This window comes from Halichoeres trimaculatus, unplaced genomic scaffold (assembly GCF_033239565.1).
Source record: "Halichoeres trimaculatus isolate MK-OKI-2021-1 unplaced genomic scaffold, fHalTri1.1 fHalTri1_scaffold_7, whole genome shotgun sequence".
NCBI lineage: Eukaryota > Metazoa > Chordata > Actinopteri > Labriformes > Labridae > Halichoeres > Halichoeres trimaculatus.
The window spans coordinates 38,615,309-38,642,537 of record NW_027437185.1 but is presented as its reverse complement, the minus strand read 5'-3'; the positions used below and the strand labels follow the sequence as shown (position 1 = coordinate 38,642,537).

General features: G+C 39.0%; 1 protein-coding gene across 2 annotated transcripts in view; it reads right to left on the bottom strand.

The window, feature by feature from the left end:
- Positions 1–27,229, bottom strand: part of fstl5 (follistatin-like 5) — a 279,805-nt gene that overhangs the window by 173,955 nt on the left and 78,621 nt on the right. The gene's annotated exons all lie outside the window — the stretch shown is intronic.

Here is a 27,229-nt window from a genome sequence, read left to right as displayed (position 1 = left end):
GAACAGTCCGATTTTAAAGTCAAGCACAAAGACAAAACTCTGTCTGTGGAGAGTATGGCTCTGCTTTTAGTCTCTGGGTTTTACAGTGGACCCTGAATGCACCTGCAGGGACAGACACAGGTTGGACAGAAAGTCTGAATGTGTCTCAAAGATCATGACCAATCAGGAGCAAGTCTGACCTGACCCCCAAAGGAGAATGCCAAAGTTGAAGAGCCATCACTGCTCTGTTTTTGGCTGTAAACAGCCACATAGCTCCATGCTCAAGCTTCCCATCTCAGAAGAAGACAGACTAAGTGTCTAGAGTTCATTTATCAGGAAATGTTCCAGCTACACTCAGTAAAACTGAGCATGTGTGTGCTAGTCACTTCACGGCCGACTGCTTTTCCAACTTTGGACAGTCCAACAGAGGGCTAGCCAATAGACTGGTCCTGAATCCAGGCGCATTACCAACCATCCTCCAACAAACCTGGGACCCTGGAAATGTGAGTATTTTAAATGCTGTGTGCTGTGGAGCAGATGGAAGAGCTTTTCCTCAGTGTCCCCCCTGTCTCTGTGTTAGCTTCAGGATGCTAACTTTAGCTGCAGTTAGCCTGTTGTTTTAGCCTGTAATGTTACGGTAAAGGAGCTTCTCTGTTTTCTAAACATTGTGCACTCAGAGCTCGTGGCGCCGCTCTCAGTGACGTGGAAGAGCGGGGCGGTATCAGCGGTGGCTCATTTACATATGAAGGCCACGCCCACTAAATCAGAGCGTTCTGAACAGAGGGGCTATGAGAGCCTGGAAACAATGCTGCTGTGCTTGAGTAAAACTTTACAGGAATAAACCTCAACATTTCAGCAACAAACACTTTCTCTAAGAAGACGACCTCTACGACAAGAGGCTCTGGCTCTTGATGGACGGTTTATTCGCTCCAAGGACTGAGGAGTTTGGGAGTGTTAAAAGAAAGGAAAGGAAAGGATGAATCAGGAGGGAGGAAGGCGTCCTTCAGCCAGACGTTTTCATCCCCAGCCTTCAGGTGTCGGGGGGAGGTCTGCAGAAGACCCTGAACTCTGAGGAGAGGAGAGAGGAGTGAGGAGACAGAGGAGTGAGGAAACAGAGGAGTGAGGAGACAGAGGAGTGAGGAAACAGAGGAGTGAGGAGACAGAGGAGTGAGGAGACAGAGGAGTGAGGAGACAGAGGAGTGAGGAGATAGAGGAGTGAGGAGAGAGGAGTGAGGAGACAGAGGAGTGAGGAAACAGAGGAGTGAGGAGACAGAGGAGTGAGGAGACAGAGGAGTGAGGAGATAGAGGAGTGAGGAGAGAGGAGTGAGGAGACAGAGGAGTGAGGAAACAGAGGAGTGAGGAGACAGAGGAGTGAGGAAACAGAGGAGTGAGGAGACAGAGGAGTGAGGAGACAGAGGAGTGAGGAGACAGAGGAGTGAGGAGATAGAGGAGTGAGGAGAGAGGAGTGAGGAGACAGAGGAGTGAGGAGACAGAGGAGTGAGGAGATAGAGGAGTGAGGAGACAGAGGAGTGAGGAGACAGAGGAGTGAGGAGACAGAGGATTGAGGAGCAGAAACAAACCAACGCTGTGTTTTTATGAAGCTGCCTTTTTGGGATGGATGTTACGTTACGTGAAGTATGAGAGCGTTTAGACCTCGGCGTGCTCACACTCAGACCGCTCTCTGACAGCGCGGCGCAGAAACGGCGAGTGATGAGTGTAGATATGATGATCATCCTCTCCAGGCTGCAGGGTTATATAAAGTCAGAGGAAACGCTCTGCTGGAAATGATTAAGCAGGAAATGATTACAGGTTTGTCCACCACTTACTCTATTTGTGTAAAGGTCAGCGCAGCCGCGAGCGTTCCTGTACTGTCCTTTAGAAAACTACCAAAGTAATGAGGATACAATAAAAATATACGTCTCATCGTTTCCCTTTTTACCGCATGAGTGAGAGCGTTTTAATGGCTGCTCTGAGAGCTGTGGTGTCCGCGCGTCACACAAACACATCGCCACACACTGAGCGTTCAGAGCTGATGAATGAACGCTGCGGCGGTACAGGCCCAGCAGCAAACGGCCTCATGAAACTGTCCCATGAATCCTTTTTTAATGACGACAGAATAAATCACACAACACGCCTGATGCATGTTAAGAAGAGACACACGCTTTGTCACCGTGAAGGGATCGCACAGAGGAGACGGGAGGAGGAACAGACCAATCAAATCACAGGTTGGATGTTTGGCTTGAATATCAAACAAGATCAGGTTTTATCCTCTGAGGCAAGAGTGTTCAACCTGTGGCTCTGCAGCCTCATGTGGCCCTTTGACTCTGCAGTGGCTCCTTGTAGCTTTAAAAAAAAATTAAAATAAAGAATTTTTATTTTTCTTACAGAGGGTATTGATGATTAAAGACACTGACTCTAAATAAAATTATGCCTTTACATTTTTGCTTTTAAAATTCACAATATCAATTCTATTTCTTTTTTTTGAAATATTGCAAATTTAGCAAATCTCAACATTTTTTGAAATTCTAATTTTTTTTGCAAATTATTTAAATTATTTTTTTTTCAATTTTTTTAATTTAGCAAAAAAAAAATTGTTTTTTAAATTGATGTATTTTTTTGTAAATTTTGCAAATATCAACATTTTTTGGAATTCTACAATTCTTTTGCAATTTATTTAAAATCTTTTTCTTTACTTTTCTTTTTTTTTTTTTTAATTAAGCAACATTTTTGAAATAACAATAGATGTATTTTTTGCAAATTTTTTGCAAATCTCAGCATTTTTGGAAATTCTTCAAATTTTAGCAAATTATTTGAAATCATTTAAAAAAATTGTTTATAATATTTTAAAATTGAAACAAAAAATGACATAATTTAAATTATTTTCTAAAGCATTTTTTGAAATTACAATAATGTATTTTTTTAACATTTTAATTTTTTTCTTTTACTTTTTAAAATTTTTGAATATCCAACACATTTCTTGTCTAATTTTTAACTTGGATTTTTTTAAAATAAAATTAGCAAAATTTTTAACTTTATTCTTTTTGAAAAGTTTTGCCACAAAATTTTGCTAACTAATGAAATATACAATATTACAAATTTTTCATTTTGTTTTTAAATATTTGCAAATTTATTGAAACTAACAAAACAAGACATCACATGTACAATTTGAAAAATACAAAAAACTTCTGGTTTAGATAATTATTCTCTAGTGATTTTTATCCACTTTTTTGTTTTTATGGTGAAGATGAAGTAGTTTTTGTGGCTCCTGAATGACTTTAATCCAGGTGAGCTGAGGGAAAATGTCTCCTTTGAGCAGCGTGGCGGCGTCAGCTGCTTCAGAGCTGAGAGTGCTGGTTGTAATCAAAACAAGAACACTTCACATCTTCTGTTTGTGTGATGAATATTTTTATATTCATCCTTTTTTCTTTTTTAATTTTGTTGAAGTGTTTCTTAACTGTGTTTTGTACGGCGTCCTTGGTGCCTTGAAAGGCGCCTTGAATTTTTAGTGAGACCTGAAGAGGCTGCTACAGTCATCAGGTCTACTGAGAATAAAAGCCTGGACCAGTTTTTCCAGGTCCTGCTGACACATCAGTCCTTAAATCCTCCACAGATTCTCTAAGTGACCGGAGACCGACTCTGTGACCGTCTCAGTGTGTTTGTTAAAGTTCAGGTCTGAGTCCATGATCAGGCCCAGGTTTCTGGTCTGGTTCGTGGTTTTTAACTTTAACACCTGGAGCTGCTCACCGACTGTGAATCTCTGTGATCTGACTCCAAAAGCAACAACCTCAGTTTGAGCTTTGTTTAGCCGGTAATCAGTACCAGTACACAACGGTACCAGTTTTGGGTACTTTTGTGTGTTTATGTGGTCATAAACATATATTTCTTTAATGATAAAATCGCAAAGTTTTTCAGTTAAACACTTTTATTTCTCATGATATAAACGCGTAATGCTGGGTTCATGTCAGGCATGGTAAATCTCCCACTCTTCCACTTCCTCACAGTAACAAGGATGAGTTCAGGTACCAAAACATGGAACCATTTAATTTTACATGAATCAGTACCTGGTACCCATCCCGGGTTTACATCTGGACCAGTGCAGAAATGCTGGAAGCTGTTCAGAGTCTTATCAAAAAACTGTGCTCCTTTATTCTTCCAATAAAAATGTTTGTTCTTAATAGATTTTCAAAAAATACATAAATAAACAATTAAAAATAATATAAAAAAAGAAAAGAATAAAAATTATCTCAGGTGCTAAACAGGAAAGACATGATTATTTTTTTTATTAATTAATTTATTTATTATTTATTTATTTACAAGATGATTTTTTTTTATTTAAATGATGATTTTTTATTTTTTATTTTTATTTACATGATGATTTATTATTTATTATTTATTTATTTGTTTACATGTTGTTTTTTTATTTAATTATTTGATTACATGATGTTTTTATTCATTTATTTTTATTAATTAACATGATGATTTATTATGTATTTATTTATGTTTTAACATGATGATTTTTTATTTATTCTTTATTTATTTGTTTACATGGTGTTTTTTATTTATTTATTTGTTTATATGATGTTTTTTTAAATTAATTAATTAATTAATTTATTTATTTATTATTTATTCTTTATTTAAAAAAAAAAAAATTCTTTCTTCATTTATTTTTTGTGAGGATGGAGCTCTAATGTGTTGCTTTGAATAAAATACAGATAAATAATTTCCGTTTCCTTTCTCCAAAGTTTAATCTGGATTGATCGGTGCTTTTGATGTGATACAAACTTCCACAACATGCTGTCAGAAATCTCTCTGTAACTGTGTTTTGTTGATGAAAATTTTTAAATCTTTTCTGTCAGGGTTCATTCACTCTCCTCCCGTATCGACTCCATGAACCTGAGGCGAGGTCATCGTCTGTTGCTTATTTATCTATTGTCAAAGCTGAGGTTATGAGAAATGGATTTTTTAAATATTCATCATGCTGACGCCTGGATGGAGCGATCTGATTCATCCTGAGACATGATTTCACTGTCAGGACGTATCACACGTATGAAAACAACATGTCTGAGCATCACTTTCAGAAACTGTGAGCTCGCTGTGGAGCAAACAGGGTCAGAGCAGCTCCCACAAACTTTCCTCTCCCATGGCACACTTTGTGTTTTTGCTGCTGACAAATAAAAATCGACCGTGGCGTGGAGCTTCACCGCATTAATTACAATCTATGATGCATTTGGCTTTGAGCTGAATGGTTTCCTGATATATGAACTCTCAGAAGCGCCGGGTGTTCGCCGGCATGCCTCAGCAAATGTTGAGACTTTATTTCACTTCCTGCTTAGAAACAGAGACAGGAAGTGTTTTTCTTTTTCCCATTTCAGATCAGCGTCAGACGTCAGGTGAAATTAAATCCCTAAACTCTGATTAAAATGCTTTCATGAATATCTAATCCAGAGTTTAGGTATCGAACGAGGCCGTAAACAAACAGACTTAAAGTGTTAATCCTCAGCACCTCCCTCCTCTCAGGCCGGCGTTATCCCGCGGCCGTCACAGAGGATTTAGACCAGATACGGTGTGCACGCCGTGACCTGATTGGAGCCAGTCAATTTGCCAGTTTATTAAATCCCCGCGGTGCCCCGGCATAATGATTATTTAGTGAATCTGTGTCGCACGGACAGGCCTCCTCTGCCGCCAGCAGGGTCAGTGAAGGGCGCCGTCATTTGTTATCAGCATGCACGTCCAGCGGCCTGCTCGTCAGCTGACGTCCCAGACAAATGAGGGATTGTGCCGCTCATTTATTGATGACCTATTACTTTTCAGAGCGTGGACAGAAAGACACGGCGCTCAATGTGATCCAGAGGTTGGAGCGAAGCCTCAGAGTGAAAACACGGCGATGACCGAGGATGTACAAACACAGCAGGGATAGATTTTACAATTACATGACAACACTACACGTGAATTTAGCTTTTGCTGAGAATCAACAAAGAATGAGGATTACTGAGCTCAAACAAAAGACACTTTCCTGACGATCATTACTTTCAAAGATTGAATAAAGCTAAACCACTCCACAGACAGACTCTGTGTCTTTGTTTTTCTGAATTCAATAGAGCTACATTACAAAAGATGAAGACATGCTATAGCTCTTAGTGATTTCTCCATTACTCTATACAATGACCACACTCAGAGAGCGGTGAATCGCTGATTACTGATTCTTCTTAAACGATTTATCTGATGTTAAAGTGAAGATACAAAAACACTTCAACCAAACTTCACACACACACTCACCTGTCCAACTGCTCGTTAACGCAACTTTCTAATCAGCCAATCACGTGGCAGCAGCTCAATGCATTACGACCAGGGGTCTGCAACCTTCACTTTCATAAGAGCCATTTTGTCGTTGCTCACTTGAATTAAAGTCATTCGGGAGACACAAAATCTACTTTATCTTCACAATAAAGACAAAAGAGTGGATAAATTCTAAAAAGAAATAATCTAGTGAAAAATTATCGAAACGCAAAGTTTTTTGTGTTTAAAAATTTGCAAATGTGATGTCTTTGCTTATTTCTTTTAAATATATTTTTAAAAAATTGCATAAAATTACATTACGTATGAAATTACAATTAGAGTTGCAAAATTTTGGGGAAAAAAACTAAAATTTCATAAATTTGCTAAAAAAAAATTTGTAAATGAATAAATAATAAAAAGTTGAAGAAATTTCCAGAAATTTTCAATTTCATTACTTTGCAAAAATTTCCATTAATAATAAATAAATAAGTACATAAAAAAAAGCAGAACATTCCAAATATTTGGATTTAATAAATTTGCAAATTTTTTTTCAGTAAATTAATAAATAAATGATAAAAAAAAGTTGCAGAAAATTCCAAATATTTGGAATTTCATAAACTTGCAATTTTTTTTTCAGTGAATTAATAAATAAATGATAAAAAAAAAAGTTGCAGGATATTCCAAAAATTCGAAATTGTATTAATTTGTCCAAATTCATAAATAAAAAAAAAGAAGAAAAAAAACGAAAAACTTCAAAAAAATAAAAAAAAAATCAAATAGTAATTTCAATTATAAGCAAGTTTTGCAAAAATTAAAAAAAAAATCAGAACTTGCAAAACTTTCAAAATTTTGCAAAATCTTCAAAAAATCGTTTTTTTTGTGTTTTGTTTTTTTGTTTGTTTTTTTTACAATATTTTTTATTTATTAGTTATTTTTTTATAATTTAAAAACATGTCACAAAAAAACTGAGGTGTTTTTTGGGGGGTCCAGAACAGGTTAATGGTAATTTAACTATGTAACTCATTTCAGTGTGGGAAATTGATTCGACACTCAGGTAATTTGAGTTGGGAGCTCTGTCACGGAGCGATATGGACTAAATCAATGCACCAACGAACTGTTTAAATGATGATGAATGGATTATTAAACAGTAAGGAGACTGTGTAGATCTGATCACGTTTTCAGACACATGTCAGCTGAAGTGTGATCTCAGGTTAAGACCTCTCCAACTGTTCTTCTGTCCTTCACACACTGGAATCGAACCCTTCACCCTCTGATCGGGAGACGACCCAATGCCCCACATTCTGTGTCACGTTAGCTTGACGACAACTTAAACAGGAAGACATGTTTGCATCATAACTGCTTCGTTTGTTTGATATTTCCCTTCATTGAGCCAACCCCTGGTCGTCCTCAAGGCTGCTCACAGATCATCACCTTTCTGATAACTGCTCCTGAAAACAAAGCAGAGCACCCCGCTGTGTAAAGCAGCGTTAGACGCAAAGAAAATTAGCCTAAAGTGTCTCATTAAAACCAAAGCAGGCAGAAAACGTCCTGGGTGCAGGTAAAATGTTGACCTTTAGTCAAAGCGTGTGTGCAACATCAAGGTCCTGACATATGTTCCTCCGGTGAGCGGCGTTTGAAGGGCGCAGACCTCCGGTGCATGCGTAATGAGGCGGGCACGCTCTGAAAGGGATAACAGGAACGCTCGGACGTGGCGGACATGATCAGATTGTCGCTGCAGGAGGATGAAAGCTTCGCTATCGCAGCTCTGAGGAGGAACACGGCGTCTTATAATAGGAACTGCCCTCCACAAACGTGTAACAAGCTGCTCTGTTTGACGTCTCTGCTGCGCGGGCTGAATCTGAATGCACACAAACACTCACACAAACACTCACACAAACACTCACACAAACGCTCACACAGCAGAAAGCCTCCGTTTTGCTCTTCGACGTGCATCTCTTTCTTCAAAATAAGAATAAAACGCTGCCTCTCCCGTTTCCTGAGTGGCTCTTTCTTTGCTATCTAAACTAAGGATGTTTGTCTGCTATCATCCGATGTTTTCCATTACAGCCGCTCAGAGTCCTGTGGGAGAAAGAGCAGAGCGCGGTAAACAACAGGCGGAGGCCCTGAGCTCACGCGCTGCTCCGAGTTAAGCTGCCCCACAAGGCCCGTGAAGAAGAACAAGGAGATGCAAATCAGGAGAAACCACCGCTAAAATAAAGCTCAAACTCTACCCGGCGCATAAACACTGCCAGGTTGGCTCATACGCGCTGACACGCTGCTCCATTAGCTCCTCTGAACGTCTCAGAGAGCGGCTGCATGTGGAACGCCAGCTCCGACTGTAGCAGGGTATTTTTAGCCAACCTGTTGTCAAGCAAACAAAAGTGTAATGTATTCATCGATGGCTGAGTTAAACAGCAGCGTCTCAGGAGCACACGGCTCTGAATGTCACCGATTTGTGGATATGTTTGGTGTGACGTGTAAACAGAGAGATGTAAACTGCTCCTAACTCCGCCCACATTCAGCCGGCGCCACGGCCGAGAGACATCCAACAGCTTTTACTCATCAGACACATTTCCTAAAGTGGTGAAAAGAAAATACTCTAAAACAAAAAGTGATTTCTTTTATTTCCTTTGATTCAGTGTTCGCTGTCACGCTCAACATCTCCTGAATCCCCACGGGATCAATCTACGAGAGAAAACAAGAAACAACTTGTTTGCTTCTTTACCTTTAAGGAGAGACTCTGCTTCCTGTTTGAATCACACTTACAGCATTATTAAATGTCCACTCGTATACGTCTGATGAAGTGATGCATTATTAGAAATTTTCAGTGTCTGAAGAGCACAGGTTACAGGAAGAGGAGCAGCACGAGCAGAGCCAACCTGAGGCATGAGTTAACTTAACGTCTGCCAAGGGCCCCACGGCCACTAGGGGGCCTCTAACAAAAATTAACGAAATAAAACTAAAAAAATCAATTTTCTAGATGGATGAGTGATCATTATATATGATTAACGATTAATTATTGTTCAGATATACAGCTTTATATCAACCCAACACTGCTGCTGATGCGAGAAGGGTCCAGCTGCAGCTTTTCAGGCTGCAGTCTCACTGCGCTCAGTCGCACATGTGCAGTGTAATACAGAATATCTTGTCTTAGATAAACCGAAGTCACATGTGTACTTTTATTTGTTTAAAAATTGTGCAAACGTTGGATAATTTTACATCAAAATTAGCATGTAGAAAATAAACAGTAATTGATCACACTATCTTCACTTATTTAAACGACACCAACACAAAACTGTGAGATTGAGTTAAATGTACTTTTTGTAATTAAGTGGAAACATTGTTTGATTTAACATGCCTCTATATTAATTTGTAATTAATAGTTTATTTTATAACTATCGTGCAAATTACAGTAATTAAATCCGGTTCATGCATTTCTACAGAGAAAAATCAATGTTAACTATATTAACCAAGCAGTGATTGTGAGGTAAGGGGGAATAAAAATGATATTGAAAACAGAGTTTGTGAATTTGATGAGGAACCCTAGACCTACATAGAAATGTCTAAGTTAGTGTGTGCATGTTAAGATTGAAAATACATATATATTTGTTTTAATACATGTCATTATGAGTTAAAACATTTTTTGCTAATTATTATTACATAATTATTGGTCAATTATGCCACAAACATCTCCAATGAGTTAGATTTTGAGAATCACCAGTGTGAACTGAAAGACAACTCCAATTCACTGGGTGGCGCTGTTGCGAGAAAACAGCGCCATGAGACTGCAGCCTGCAGGGATGCAGCTGGATACTATTGGCTGATGCAGGCCAAGTGATTTTTAGGGTGTATTCACACCTGGATCGTTTGGGGCGATTGTACTGAAACCGTGGGCAGTCCCCCCGAAAGTCTGGTTAGTTTGGACATATGTAAACACAGTAATCGCTCTTGAATGTGAGACAAAACAAGCGGGTCAAGATCGCCAAAAATAGGTGGTCTCGGCTTGCCTCCATCCGAGCCCTGTAGCGGTTCCTGTGCTGTGAGAACACTGATGCCCCAGCAACCGACACAACGGACTCATAACTATGGCTCACATGGTAGTGAGCCTGGTTGACTACTGTACAGTCAAAACAGTAGAAGAAGAATGAGTAGAAGACTCAACAACTGCAGAAGAAGAAGTAGAGAAGCCTGAAGAACAGAAAAAATGAGTCGTGGGCTCACGTGGAACAGCGAGGAAATAAAATGCCTCATTAAAATCAGGGCAAAAGAGCACATCTGCCAAACCTTGACTCTATTCATTGACAAAGATATGCGGTGAAAAAAAATATCCATGAACGTGTAGTCCAGGCCTAAATCTGCAGCTCCTGTCCTGAGTCTGTCTGAGTGATCCAGGTCAGAAACATATTTATTTTTTAGTCTGCTCCTGTTATCTGTGACATTTTTAAAGTCAATACAAGTCGCTACTTGTGCCTTACATTCAAACATGGAAAAACATCCCCCCTGTCCATCTTACGTTGGTTTGATCCAGAGACGCTGCAGGAGATCCTCTCTGACTGAGGTTACACAGACACACAGGTAGCTGTGTGAGATTTGTCGATGAAAAGTTGACTTTAGCATCAACTCTTTGTTAAAGACGTGTCAACATGATTGTTCTCATCATTACTCGTGTGTCTGATGAAAACACAGTAATGCCTCATTTCACTGTCGCTAACGGTAACGGCAACTGAGCCACTTCTGTGTGTGACAGAAAGTCTGCATGTCTGGTGTAATTACTATTTCTAAACATGAAAACATGATAAACAGGTGATTTCACAGCAGGAGCCTGATTTAATCTGAAATAACTCGATACTTGAAGCGGTGCAGACAGAGACACCTCTTCATGAGAAAACTCAACACATGAGTAGCAGAATAAAGCCGCGTTTCCACCAAGCAGTCCGGGTCGGTTCGTCTCGGTACGGTGCGCTTTTAGCGGCGTTTCCACTGACTCATCCCGGGACGGATCCCTAAAAACCGAGACGAGCCGTCCCACTTTTTTGGGACCCTTTCGTATGGGTGCCAGACTGAACCGATCCGCTCTCGGGAGGTGGAGCAACACACTGCAGACGGTTGATTGGTCAAAGAATCGTCACTTTCCCCGACAGCGGCTGCATTTCTCCTGGCGGCTCACAGACTTCTCTGAAACGAAGCTTGATTGCACTTTGTAACAGAGAGTTACATGAAAATCACAGAGAGGACGAAATGCTGCATGTCTTCATCATTGCTCTTTGTTTACTGTGTCGCGTTTTCTTCTTTGTTGGATTTAATCGCGGGGTAGGCTGCTACGGCGTCGCGCTATTGTTTACCAGCTGTGGCTTCCGGCATCCAGCTTACACGCCGCCCACCACGAGGGGGCACAGTTTGCTGTGGAAACGCAAACGGGATCAGACCTAACTGTCCCAAACCGTCCCAAACTGTACTGAACCGACCCGTACTGCTTGGTGGAAACGCAGCTTAACACTCAGGTTGTTGTGTAAACGTTTATTTTGGATGGTGAACGCTTTCTAACCAGTTTATCTGTAGTGATGAAGGGATTCAGCTCGTTTGCTGTGGCTGAGGCTGTCCTTGGGTTATCAATCCCACGCCGTGCCTGAAAGCAGCTGCACCGCTGAAGGATGAAGGATGAAGGATGGAGGATGGAGGATGAAGGATGGAGGATGGAGGATGGAGGATGAAGGATGAAGGATGAAGGATGAAGGATGGAGGATGGAGGATGGAGGATGAAGGCTGGAGGATGAAGGATGAAGGATGAAGGATGGAGGATGAAGGATGGAGGATGAAGGATGGAGGATGAAGGATGGAGGATGAAGGCTGGGAGCTTTTGGTTAAAGTTGTTTTGGTGGCTCTGGGTGCAGGAAACGCAGACGCTGTTCATTATTTCAGATTTCACTCCAGCGTGTCAGGATTAACGTCTCCCTGAGGAGCAGACCTGCTGACAGACCTGTTTCCGTTTACAACACGACAAAGGTGTTGTGTTATCACCTGCTGAACCCCCCCACCCCTCCTCCCCCTCCTCACTGTATGCTAATTGCTGCGCTAACACAGCGTTAGCTCCTGGTGGCATAAACAACTCGTCAACATTTTATGAGGAGCTATTTGGAGCGTAAGAGCTTTTCAAGCCTTCGGTGCTGAGTTTAAAACATTGATGACTCTGCTTCCACCTCGACGACTCCGCTCCATCCTCCCGTCTCTGACTGCACCGCCACAGTGAGGTCATGGGCTGTGTTTTATTTTTAGTTATTTCACTGTTTTAATAATGAATCGACTCATGTGACTGTTTGGAAACTATGGAGTGGTGAGAGTGCCAAATAAAAAAAAAATCTATAAAAGAAAATAAACAAATGAATAAATAAATAAATAAATAAATACATAAATAAATAAATAATATAAGAATCAATGAAATAATAAATAATAAATAAAAAAATATATAAGAATGTATGAAAGAATGAATAAAGATGAATTAAAAAAGAAATTATATGAGAATCTCTGAATTAATAAATAAATAAATAAAAAATATGTAAGAATCAATGGATAAATACATAAATTAATTAATTATATAAGGATCTTTAAAATAATAAATTAATAAAAAGTATTAAGAATCTATGAGAAAATAAATAAAAAATGAAAAAATTAATAAATCATATGAGAATATATGAAACAATAAATTAATAAAAAATATACAAGAATTTATGAAAGAATAAATAAAAAATAAATTAATAAATAACTTATATAAGAATCAATGAAATAATTAATATAAAAAATATACAAGAATTAATGAAAAATAAATGAAAAAATTTAAAAACATATAAGAATTTATGAAAGAATAAATAAAAAATGAGTTAATAAATAAATTATATGAGAATCACTGAAATTATAAATAAATAAAAAATATAATAAAAAATAAATAAAAAGTGAATTAATAAAAGTTATATAAGAATACACAAAAGAAAAGTCTTATAAAAACAGAAATATAAAGAAATAAAAAAAATATGGAAAAGTGCTTAATTTATAAAAAAAATAAAAAAGTAAATGAATAAAGAAAATATCTTTCTGCGCATATTTCCTTCACTTTTAAAGTTACATTATAATGTGATTTAAATACTTTTATTTATTCGTGTTTTTATTTTTACTTTTATTAGCCTTTTCTTCTAAGGGTTTATTTTTTGATTAATTTCACTTTATATAGCTACTTTCTTTCTTATTTTATATTTTTCATGAAGCACTTTTCTATTTTTTTTTTGTCTTTATATTAATACTTTTATTAGCCTTTTCTTTTGTGGATTCTTGTAAAATTTATTTATTGATTATTATTTTTTAATTATTCTGTTATAGATTATTATATACTTTATTTATTCATTTTTATTCTTTTATAGAATCATATATAATTTATTTTTAATTCATTTTTCCTTCACTTTTTTATTCATTTATAGAGTCTTAAATATTGTTTTATTTATTTATTTATTTATTTATTCATTTATTTATTTATTTATTTATTCTTTTTTAGATTCTTAAATAATTTATTTTTTAATTCATCTATTTATTCCCTTCCTTTATAGATTTATTTTTGTAATTTGGCACTCTCACTACTCCATAGGAAACACTCATATCAGTTCCCTGTAGCACTGCTTTGGGCTTGTTGTGCACGTTTGTCTGATTTGTTTGGCATCTTTGTTAGTGTGTCATTAATTCGTCAGTCTGGCTCTGAGTGAACACATCACACATCCCTGGCATCGTTAATGAAGCTGAGAGCCCGTTCTTTCAATGAAATCTGAGCTCTGTAACCCTGCTCTGCTTTTCTGCTTTCAGGCTATAAAAGATGCAACACTCAGACTGGAGAGACAACATTTGCATTCACAGTTTAGACTTTTACCTCTTAAACTCCACCACTCAACAGCCAAATGCCATTTCTTTTTCAGCACTCAAAGAGCAAAGGGTCAGATCCACTGGAGTACGGACTGACTGAAGCCGCAACAAGCCTCCGATGATCAGGTAAAGACGTGTTCAGTAACAAACGCAGCAGAGAGCAGTGCATTACATTTTTAACCACCCTGGAGCGTTTCCAGGTAAAGGAGGCAGCTTCGGGTTAGAGAGGTGCTCGCTGCTCCACATCCAGCTCGTAGCGCTCTACAAACACAGCTGACGGCACACGGAAAGACTGCTGATGTTTCCAAACTGCACCGGCTCAGCCAGCTCCAATCACATCAGATTTATTCAACACAGTCTGACACGTTCATCACAAACCACTTCACAGGGAACAGAGGATGTGCTTCATACACAGATTAAAACAGTGTGGCCAAAGCTGGAGTGGAGGATTTCCACACGGGTACTAATCAACACGTTTAACACCTCTTTTCTAATGGCTACATATCCCATATCCACTGTGGACTCCTTTCATTATTTGACTGTGATACGACTTTAAACTAAAGAGACAATGAGGCTGTTTTCATGCTGATCTACAGGGACCAAGGATGAAAACATCAAACTCTCTTTTTCCCCTCGAGGCGTCCATACAAAGCAGGAAAACCAAACTTTCTCACTTCTCTCTGGTTTTTTATCTCTTTAACTTTTTGAAATAAAAGCAGGAGCACTCCAATGATGCCAAAAATACCAATTTAAGTAAAATATTAAGCTGTTGTGTTGTTCACTACAAAAGGTGCTTTTTAAACTGAAGTTGGTTCTAGACCAGGGGTCTACTACCTTTACTTTGAAAGGAGCCATTTTATCTAACCTCACCTGGATTAAAGTCATTCAGGAGCCACAAAATCTCATTTTTTATTTTTATTTTTTAAATTTAATTTTTATTGAATTTTTATTTAATTTAATTTATTTTATTTTATTTCATTTCTTTTTTTTCTTTTTCTTTTTTTTAATTAATATTACTTTATCTTCACAATCAGGACTAAGAAGTGTATAAAAATCTAAACAAAGTAAAAATCAAGTGAATAATTATCTGAACGAGAAGTTTTTTGTTTTTGTAAAATTGCAAATGTGATGTTTTAGTCTTTTTTTTATTTTTAATGACTTAAAACGTTTTGAAAAACCTGAAAAGTTTGTAATTTCACAATTTTTTTGATTTTTTTTTTTATTTCTTTAAGCTGCAAAATTAAAAATAAATAAATAAATTTTAAAACGTGAAAAAATTAGCAACTTTTTGAAATTTAAAACATCTGCCAGAATGTTATTAATTTGATAAAAACAAAATGCAATTTCAAAAATTTGCAAAATTAAAAAAAGAATAAAAGTAATTAAAATATATTTTTTTTTAAAAAATCTGCACAATTTTTTTAAAAATTGAAATTTGCAAAATCTTCAATAAAATGTTTTTTTTTTTTTTTTGGGGGGGGGGGGGGGGGGGGGGTCATTAGCAAAAAATTGAAAAAGAAACTGAAATTCAAAAAATTAGTGAAAAGACAAAAAAATCTGCCAAAATCAAAGAAAAAAATTGAAAGCTTTATTGCAAGATGTGGTGCATCTTCACACGCACATCTAAACACACACTAAGCTCTCTGGATGATGTAGTTGGTGATGATCTTTCGTCTACGGAGAAATGTTGGAGTAAGTTTGTGTTTGATGTTTCCATCACCGTTTGTATCGTGCAGCTCAAAATTTCAGAAACTGTACAAACAGGTTATTGCAGATTATCTGCCGTCCTGTAATCCCTGTGGTGTTCCTGCCTCCTCTGCCAACTAGATAAGATTATAGATTCTAATTTAATCTTGAGATTTGATTAAATATTCATAGCTTGGGTTCCTTATTAAAGCTGTATCTGATTGAATTACATGAAATTTATTATCAAAGCTGGTTTCCATTCACTCATCCCCAACACAGGCACAGATTATTCACTGTTTCTAAAAAGAGTGAAGGTTTGTCTGACTGAAGGATAAACTGAAGTCACTTTAATAGAAGTGACATTTTCATTTCTTTAATTCAGTTAGTTTCCTTCCAGGAAGAGAGTTGAGATAATCCAGTAAAGCTCAGAAACATTTCCCCGGCTGCAGCGAGCTCCTGCAGCGGGCTCCTGCTTCCTCAGTGATTATAATTTACTGTCTACAGCTCAGACTGTTATAAACATGGTGAACTGGCCCTTTAACATGTCTCAGCAGATTCTACAGTAGCTATTAAATCCTGGCACCGCCTGCACTGAGCTTATGTAACTTACTCTGTAATGTACTGTGAGGACGTGAGTCATTCTCCAAAAGCTCCAGGAATAAATTGAATTGCTGTAATGAGACTAAAAGAAATGTGTTACTTCCCGCCTCTCACGGCGCCTCTCCCGGAGAGCACGCACGCTGATCTCTGGCTGAGCGCACGTGCTGGAGTGTGAATATGAGAGCACCTGGCAGCCACTTGGCAACTTTCCGTCCCATTTCATTCCCTCCACTAATGACTGAGCGCGGGCTGGCTCCTCTCTCTGCCGCCGCATCAGGATGCAGCACGGAGAGCGTTTCACCAACAACCCCATTTGTCAGGGATTGCAGACTAATTGTGAGCAGCCTGTGCTGCTCCCATCTCGACTGAGCTGTGAGCGTGGTGGGCTGAGTGCAGACTCAGTTTTTTCTTTACGTATTTGATATTTTATTTCTGCTTCTTTCATTACGGTAGTTTTCAGGTAACTGTGTTACTGTGAGTCTGTTTTTAGGGATCATTTATTTGGATACAAAAAGTAATCCATCACCTCGTTAGGAGGCTCTGAGGGAAGATTCAAATCAAGATTTTCTTAGTTTAGGCTTAAAAGCTTTTGGAATGAGGTCTCCAAAAAAACTGCTCCCCCTGGTGGCTGGCTGAAGTATAGGTCAAAAAATCCGTCTCCCCAGTAATTCCAGATGGGCTGTGGTCAAACATTAAAAAATAAAAACACCTGAGATAGAAAGATAAAAGTTATTATTGGGCTGTCTTCTGTTTAAATGTTTTTTTTTTTCCTGAAGTTTATTTTTCATTAGTTATTAGAGGTTAAAAACAAAGATTGATCTCCTGTTTAACGATGATTGACAGCTGATGTTCTTGTGTATTTTTTTTTTCAGGAATAGTAGAGCCTTGAAGGCTCACTTTGGCGTACTTAAGCTCAGTGTTTGGTGTCAGCATGCTAACATAGATTGTTCTCTTTGAAATTGTTTATTTCTCAATTCCACTAGTTCGGAAAATGGCACTAATGTGAAAACACTGCCATCTAGTGGCGGGAAGCCATCACTTCACAGGTAACATAATCGGTATTGAACACATCAACTTTTTTCTCATTATATTTATTTCCAAAGCTGCAATTCAAACCAAATTTTCTCCCAGACATTGGTGTTAACTCAAAATATCCACACATGAAAAGAAATCACAACGTTCAGGTCCATAAATAATGATTATGGTGAATTAAGTACGATAACACAGGAAAAAAGTATTGAACACACCATGGAAAGGCTGAATACTTTGGACAGGAAATGCACCATACCACCTGAAATCTGTCAGTAATTATTACTTGATCTTCCAATTAGTGCAAACCAACATCAGCTGGGCTAGAGCAAATTGATGGTCCTATAAAAAAGGTGTTTTTTCACCAAGCAGTTAAATACCACACACCTCATGATGGGTAAAGGCAAAGAGCTCTCTGAAGACATTCACAACCTGATTGTTGCTCAGCATCAGAATGGAACTGGTTACAGACTTATATCAAAGCACCTGAATATTCCAGTCAGCACCGTTGGGGCCATTATTCACAAGTGGAAGAAGCACCACCTTACCATCAACAGGCCACGCACAGGAGCTCCTTGAAGATTTCTGACCAGGGAGTCAGAAAGATAGTCAGAAGAGGACTCAACCAGCCAAGGACCACCCTGAAAGTGCTCCAGAAAGACTTGGAGGCAGCAGGTACAATTGTTACAGAGAAAACAATAGCCAATGCACTCCACCGCCATGGCCTCTATGGACGCTCAGCCCGCAAGACTCCATTCCTCAAGAAAAGGCATGTTGAAGCTGGTTTAAAGTTTGCTAAACAGCATCTTGACAAGCCTGTAGAATACTGGGAGAATGTTGTCTGGTCAGATGAGACCAAAACTGAACTTTTGGGCTGTCATACTACAGACCATGTTTGGAGGAGAAATGGCTCTGCACATCAGCCAAAAAACACTACACCAACAGTGAAGTTTGGAGGTGGAAGCATCATGGCATGGGGTTGTTTCTCATCTCATGGTGTTGGCAAACTTCATCTAACTGACGGAGCAATGAATGGAGCCATGTATGGGGAAATTCTTGATCTGAATCTGCTGCCATCCACCAGGATGATGAAGATGAGACGTGGCTGGACCTTCCAGCAGGACAACCATCCAAAGCACACGGCAAAGTTGACTCTCAAATGGTTTCAAAAAAGAAAATCAATCTGTTAGAATGGCCTAGTCAATCACCTTACTTCAATCCAACTGAACATTTGTGGAAAGAAGTAAAGAAAAGGGTTCACCAGAGGGCACCAAAGAATATTCCAGATTTAAAGACAATCTGAGCAGAGGAATGGGCCAAAATCACACCTGAGCAGTGTGGGCCATTAGTTCAAACATACAAGAAGCTTCTGGAAGCTGTCATTGCAAACAAAGGCTTCTCCACTAAGTATTAGATGAGTCTCAGTTAGCGTGTTCAATACTTTTTTCCTGTGTTATCGTACTTAATTCACCATAATCATTATTTATGGACCTGAACGTTGTGATTTCTTTTCGTGTGTGGATTATTGACGTTAATACCAATGTCTGGGAGAAATTTGTTTGTTTGCAGCTTTGGAAATAAATGTGATGAGAAAAAAGTTGATGTATTCAATACTTATTTTCCTCACTGTATTATACGACAATGAGTCCTTTTAAACTCTGGAGTTTGGCACATGGATTAGACTCTCCTAAGCATGGAGAGAGTTTTTGAGCGCTAACTAAAGCTCTGTTGGTGGCGCCACTTCATCTCAACACTTCACCAGTTTCTTCACACTTTAAAGTTTAAATAAATGATCCACCTGACCGCTCAGAGGTCATGTGACATTGAGTTATTTGACTGATAATAAAGGTAAGAGCTGTGTGTTCAAGGTGACGGAGTCAGACGTTAGAGGATGAGTTAAACTGGTTTCAGGACGGAGACGCAGACAGGAAACTGATATTTTGATTTAATCTCTGATCAAACACACAAGGACTGAGCATTTCAGAAAGAAAGACTCACATTCAAACACATCAAGGTTGGATTCAATTAAATATTTCTACCTGCGCTCAAATAAAGTAGTCAATTTGTACAAAATGATGAGTCTTTCATTGGACTCAGAACCTGAGTGGTTCTGTGTCTGCCCCGGGTTGAAAAGCTACAGAAAGGGAAAGATGCTTTTGTTGTTTAGCCTTCTGAGGGTTATACCGATTCACCTCGACAGGGGACTGTTTCAAAAAGCAGAAAGAAAGCGAGTCACAGAAACTCATGAGTGGAATAGAGAGGAGCATACGGCACAAACTGCTCCTGTCTGACAGAAACTAACAGCAGAGATTTTTCCTCTTTCCATGATGAAACACTTAAAAGACCAGCTCAGTTTCCAGCTCAGGATCAACACAAGAAAACAAAAACTGCAGCTTTTTTTAAGCCTCACTGCGTCAAAACAGTGACGCTAACTGAAGACGACGAAGAAAGGAGATAATCTGTAATCTGAGAGTGTTAGAGACACTAAGACCTGGGCTGCTTCCTCTCTCAGGCTCCGATCAGTCGCTTTATTTACCCAAAACGCTGCTCACACATTAAGACTGTTGTCTGTGCTGAAGAGATTAACGTCAGGCTCCTGAAATAAACTGAATACAGACTCAAAGAAGAGAATTTACTCTTTTATATGAAGACACAAAGCTTTAGACGTCGCCTTCAGAGCGGGATCAGATGAAACGAGAGCGTCTTAGCGGCTTCCTCGTGGAGTAACTTCATGTTTAGACACAGACGCTTCGATAAAGCTGCATTAACGTTAATCTGAGAGCGGGAAGCGTCCTTCAGGATAATGTTCCTCCCTGTGATTACTGTGTCGACCTTCATGTGGGGAAAACGCCCCACCATCGCCGAGCCTTCGTCGTTATCTCCTCTAAGTACCACAGGTTTGTGCAGATCACTGAGAATTATTGATGCACCTCAATTACATCCGTCTCACTCCATTTATTTCTACATATTCAGAAACGGGTTAGACAGAAACCGACTGGTCTCAGCGTCCGGGGAGTCGTTCCCGCGCTGACGAAGGCTGTTGGTGGTGATATTGTTGATCTTGCTAAGTGTGCTGCGCGTTATGCTTCCTTTGGCAGCGCTGACGAGCGCCCTGACACCTATCACTCACTTTTCTTACTCATGTGTGTGTTGTTACCTTCAGATGAGAGATTTAATGCTCTCTGCGAGTTCATTAAGCTTCAAAGACCTGAAAACAAATGACGAGCTGTAACCGTTTACTACAGCAGCGCTCGTATGTTTTCATCAGGAAGTTCAGGACGGTCAGTGTTTGTCAGCGTTAACTGTCTTCTCTTCGTCAGGTCTGTTTGTGTTCATGTTTCTATTTCATTTGTGATCATCCACCGTGCAGTTTATGTATTTATTAGTATTAAGTAGAAGTTATATCTGTTGATTGATAGAGGTGTGCCACAGGGGTCAGTTCTGGGCCCCATGCTTTTCACTGCGCACATTAATGACGTTGTTTTCACTTTAAATTACTTCATCTTTACACAGATGATGCTGTTGTTTATTCAGTCTGCCTTCAACAACTTACAAGAGTTTCTCTTAAATCTTAAACTTGTATTTAACAAAAGTAAAACAAACTTCATGTTGTTCTCCAGGGCTAAAAAAAAAACTAACTCTGAGATGATACTTGCTAGGCGCCGCCCTGTTGGCTATGGCTGCCTGTTGCAGCAGCTCTCTCTTCTTTGTCCATTTCTTGTATTTTTTTTTGTCTCTTCATTACTTTGTTTGGTTCATTGTCTGTCCTGGACACCAAACTTTTTGTGTCTTCAGTGATATTTTTACTACTTTTTCTCCTGTGTTTGTCTGGAGATCCTACAGGTAACCATGGCTGCATTGTTTACATGTCAAATCAGCTGTTAGCAGCCTGTAGCGTGTCAATGCTAACTGGTGCTAGGCCAGATGTTTCCCCCTAAGGTGAGGAGAAGGAGGTGAGGATGACGTGCTGGTTCTCAGGTGTGAGCTAAGAAGTGACGACATGGACCTGTCCTTCCATCCATCGTTATTGGGAACGTAAGATCTATCTCCAATGAGATGGACGAGCTAGCATCATGCTATTCGGAGACATGGCTAACAGAGCTAACATCAGACACTTATTCTATTCTATTCTATTCTATTCTATTCTATTCTATTCTATTCTATACAACTGTCTACTTCCAGTGAATGAAAACTTGAGAGTTTCAGAGTTTAAATATCTGTGGATGTGGTGTGATGAAATATTCACCTTCAAATATGGCTGAACAATTAATCTCTAATTTTAAACCCACATCACAATATAATGCAATTTTCAAATCTCAAAGGTGCAGTTAAAAAAATAAAATAAAGTGCATTAAAAAAGTGAGATCCACATGTCCAATGTTTGCATACTTCAGTAGTTGAGCCAAAACTTTGTTGTTTTTTATGTTTCAGAGTTTTAGTTTGTGTTTTGTTCCTGATGAGAGATCAGTGAGATTTTTATATATTTGATATTTTGTCAGAGATTTGGTCTAATTTACTTATTTACTTATTTCTGAACTTTATCCAGTGTGAGATTAATTAAAGAGGGGATTCACATATATTCTTCAACACCCTTTTAGTTTCTCTTGGGAACTCTGAAACTCAGAAACTTCAATTAGAGTTTGCAAATTGACCTCAACAGCACTGAAAATGAGGGTAAGCCAAATGTCTATGTAAAATAAATAAAGCTTTAAATGAATGAATGATGAATGAATGAATCCCATGGAGAGGTTTCTTCTTTCCTGTCTTCTGGTCTGGATATCAGGATGAGATTTTATTTTGGACCCGGTCTTTCATCAGTTTTCTGTGGAGCAGCTCCAAACCGCTCCAACACATCCACCGTCTGCTGCTGAACAACATTTCTGCCTCTGATCCGCGCGGCGACGGGAGTCAAACCGCTAACTTGTTAGTGAAATGTGTATCCAGGGGTGAGAGCAGCAGAGCCGGGGCGTTTAGAGCCGTTTACAGAAACTGTGTTTGAGCAGTCATTTCTCACACACACTGGCTCATTAGGAGTCTGTGCTCAGGCAGGAAGCCGCTCAGATGCTCAATTACGGTTCATGAGTCGCAGAGATTTCTGGCTGATACTCTCATCAGAGATCGACTTACACCTGAGACACAGGTGTGCAGCCCGTTAACAAGCTGCTGTGATGGAAATGACTCCGGGCTTTAATGTGGTTTTTCAGAAATGAAGCTGATTCAGAGAACATGCTAACAGGTCACAGTGAGCTCATGGTGCAAAGAAACGCGTGTGTGAAGCTTCACTTGTCATCAGGCCAGTAATTTCCTCTGTTTGACTCATCGAGTTTAGAAAATGTCACAGAAAAAACGCTCAGATTGAACATGAATTATTTCAAACCCCTGCTGTAAACACTGACATGTTCCCACCATCATTGTGCCGCCAGAAATCTGACATGGGATTATTTAATTGAATTTGAAAAGCATGAAAGGAAACTATTTGCTTTAAAACTTATTTAACTAGGAGTCTCCATCTGCTCTAAGGTCAGCTGACATCCTATCACAGGCAGCAGATTGGGACTATAAAGTTAGCTTTAACCCTAGAACAGCCACTGCAGTCTGACAGACTCTTTGGGATTTTCATTAACATTAGCTAAAGTTAGCCTAGCGTTAGCTCCTTGCTGTGTTGTTCATCATGTCCCTTTGTTTGTTCATTGGAGTTCATTGGCCTGTTTTGTTCTTTTGTGATCTACATTGTTGTTAGCTGTTGTCCAAAGGGCTCTAATTAAAGGTGTAGTCAGCGATCGTCTAATCTGCACTATTTGTCAAAATCGCCGTATTTCTCCTCTCCATCAACAAGATATCATCACTGACAGCTTGTTGGAAAAAGTCTGGTTTCAATTCACAGCCTTGGCTCTGAATTTCAGCAGGTAAATACTGTGGCTGGACCGAGCCACCAAAAAAGGGTACACCCCCACACACCCAGGGGGCGCTGATCAGACAGAGGGGGGAGGGGGAGTAGTAAGTTGCGTAGCATGCGCAGTTAGCGTAAGAAAGCAGTGTGATACCAACAGTAGCAATGACTGAAAAAAGGAAAAAGTAGAGAAGAGCATAAAATGAAAAAGAAGGTCTGTGACCATAACAGAGGGAAGACCTGAGTCAACATTGGTGTGTCTTCCTGACGGTGGAGGGAACTCTACGATTTAACAGAGCTGAAAACAGACGCCGATGTCGCCGTCTTTCTGCTGGACAGGTTAGCAAGATTAGCTTAGTGGTGCCTCACGTCACAGTAACAGCCGTCATCTTATTGTCTAATCTGACAAAATGTACTGTTGTTGTGATGTTATCGATTATGGCCGTCGAGTTGTGGCTGCTGTTGTCTGACGAGTCAGGGTTATCAAAGAACCATGAAGCCCAAACAACAGCGGCGAGCTAAAGATGGAAATAGCTTTAAAACAGCTGGAGCCGGCGAGTGCTGAGATAAATCTCCTGAGGACAGCGTCCTCCCGCTCCGTCGTACGTCTGTGGGTCAAGTCTCTTTCAAAAGCTCAACAACCTGGGCCTTTCTGTTGGAGCATCACACGTCTTTGATCTGAAAATATTTATATATCTAAATATTATAATATCTTTTTCTACAATCCTACTAAAACTCATCAACTACTACTTCTACTTTCAAAGCAACAAATACAGCTTCATGTATCATAGCGAACTGACCCTCGAGCGTTCTCTGGTCCCGCCTCCGCCATGTTGGTCAGCTACACAGTTTCTATGGTCGTTTCCATGACGATGCACGTCCATCATCTTTCAGGCTTGGAGCCAGGGGTGGGGTATGAAGGGAGAGGAGGGTCTAAATTCATTTATCAACAACCTCTGCACTCGTTTTCTCCCAGACCACTGACTATACCTCTAAGCTAACGTTAGCTTCTGGAGCTTAGCTTCATTAGCTTATCTGTAACAGCTGAGATAACAAAGGTTGTCAAACGTTGTAGATCCAGACTAACAGAAACACACTCTTGGTAAAGATGGTAAAAGGAGGTTATATTTTTGTCCTGACCAATGCTGATCCTCTGTCTTGTTGTCTGAGATATTGATGCTAACCAGATGATGATGCTAACCAGATGCTGTTTGTCAGGTTTGCCCTGGGACGTGGAAAAGTAATCTGTATCTAATCTAAAAAGTAATCTTTTATCCACCTTCCCAGGAATCTTTTGAGTTTAGAGCCTTTTGGAGACTTCTAGGTGATCTGTGATCTTTCTGTCTCCATAAATCATCAATAGCTTCCAGTAAAATTTCTCCTGCTGTGTTGCAATTTGATTACAACCATTGACTGCACTCTGACAGAGCTTATCCATCAATATCAGCCGTGTAAACTTCTAGTGTCGCCATTGTTAAAAAAGATGACGGAGATCCTGGAGAGGGTCACAGGATGGAGCTTCTCTAAAAAAGTGAGTTTTCTCTGGTTTCTGGATCAGAAACAGGAAGATAGAAATGAAAGAGTCTACTCCTCTCAGGTAGTTTATCCCGAGGGTCTTTAAAGATCGTTGTAAACGGCTGCAGAGGTGAATTTTCAAACAGGTTGAATATAATTTTAAAGTGAATCAATTCAGTTTCAAAACATAAAATTTAATTTCAGTTCATGCTTTTTCAATCGATTTGATAATTTAAATTCAGTTTCTAGTGCCAGGAGTAACTGCTGTATGAGTGTGAGTAAGAAAAAAGCCCTGATTGAAGAAGTAAATTAGAGGAAAGTGTGATCCTCTGTGCAGCAAACAAAGCTGGATCTCTTTAAAAAGCCGTCTGTCGCCCACAGTACGGTATTTAGGCCAGACACAACTGTCCTCTCACAGCTCTTAGCTTGACTTAGCAGGTCAAGGATCAGGAGCGGCCTGTAAAGCTATCCTCAACGTCCTGCAGGAATCTGAAAAGAAAATCCAATAGGCTTTTATTTTTTTTTAACTCTGCCAATCATCTCAGCCTGTCAGCGCAGCTCCACAGCAGATGGTGCCGTTAAACTCACCTCTCCAAGCGCGCTCCGTGGAAGGACTGTAACTTGATTAAGACTTACTGTATGAAAGGTGGGGTAAATTACATTTTAGAAAGCTGTGAAGGGTTGGGGGAACCGACGGGGAGTCTTCTAATAACTCTGTCTGAGAAAAAGTGCCGAGCGCGGCAGCGAGCAGCGCTCCTCGTACAGCTGTGACGAGTTATTAAAAGTGTAACCCAGGCCCAGGGGGTGGTGTGTAATTTTGGAATTAATATACAATTTAGAGCTCCATGTTTGCAGCCGCTGAATTATTCAAATGTACTTCTGCTGTGGGCTGAGTCTGCTGCCATGCATGCTGATGAACACGCCACGTCAGCGGGTAAAGAAATGGGGACGCCGTCGATTAGAGAACATAAACACTGGAGCCAGGCGGCTGAACGAGGCGTTTGCTTTGGTGCAGAGATCAAACCTCAGAGGCAGAGCTGCTCTGATGGGAATACTCAGGCTGTGGGGCTGTTGGGTTGTTGTTTAAGACTGATATTGCTCTCCATCTGCAGGGAAATCTCTGCTCAGTGTGGTTATTACATGCATGGAGAGCTCACCTGCTTACTCAGTCAGCCTACGCATGTCGACACGACGCCTCTGGTTATGAGAAATTTGATTAAAATTCAGGATTTGTTGAATATCAATATGAATTTGGTCAGGCCAAGGATTATAAAGGTACATTCAGAAACAAAAGGTGCTTCTTCTCTTCTTCTCCTCTTTCTCATTAACAGTGAGCCCTGAAGAAAACGCTGAGTCATCATCTAACCTGAGTTTCTCTGTTGGACTGATTACGCTACTCGATGTTGGCAGCGTCCACTGTTTAGGTGTTACCTGACAAACCTGATCACCATCACGGCTAAGACGATTACAGAGAGCGTCTGGAGTTAAAGGTTACGTGACCTGTTGAGTCTGAGACCAGAGTCCATGATGCTAATGTTAGAAACCACAGACACGCTGGCTCAGGTTGGGGTTTTACTCAGTGTCAGAAACAATCAGTAAACCACCGTGAACTGAAAAATTACTCATCATACTTGACAAGAAATGAAATGATACTGTATCCCCTCAGTAGCTGTGGTTAAAACCTCATTTCCTGACAGTATTCACAGGCACAGGGTGTTGGTTTCAACATGCAGAGGTGTGTCTTTCAGGATCAGACCATTTAGAGCAGGGGTCTGAAAACTTTACTTTCAAAGGAGACATTTTGCATCAGCTCACCAGGATAAAAGTTGTTCCACAGCCACAAAATGATAATATGGAGTATGATTTTTTTTTTATTAATAGTGAATAATTACTTATACAAGTTTAGATATTCTTTAATTTGCAAAATTGTTCATGTAATGTCTAAGTTTTTTATATTTAATAAATTTGCAAACATGAAATATAAAATTTAAAATCTAAAAAACAATGGGACAATTTTTTAAAATGTTAAAAAAAGGAAAAATAAAAAAAAATGCAAAAAAAATACAATTCAGAATTTAAGAAGTATAAAAATCTAGGCATATTTTAAATTTTGTCAATAATAATCTAAACATTTTTTTTTTTATGAAATTGTACATGTAATGTCTAAGTTTTTTTGTATTTAATAATTTTGCAAATATATAATATATAAATTAAAACCTAAAAAATTTGGGAAAAATTTCGAAAAATGTGAAACAGTAAAAATATTGAAAAAAAATGCCAAAAATTATTCGAAAAAAACTGCAAAAAAATTTGAATTTCAGATTTTAAGGTGTATAAAATTTTATGCATATTTTA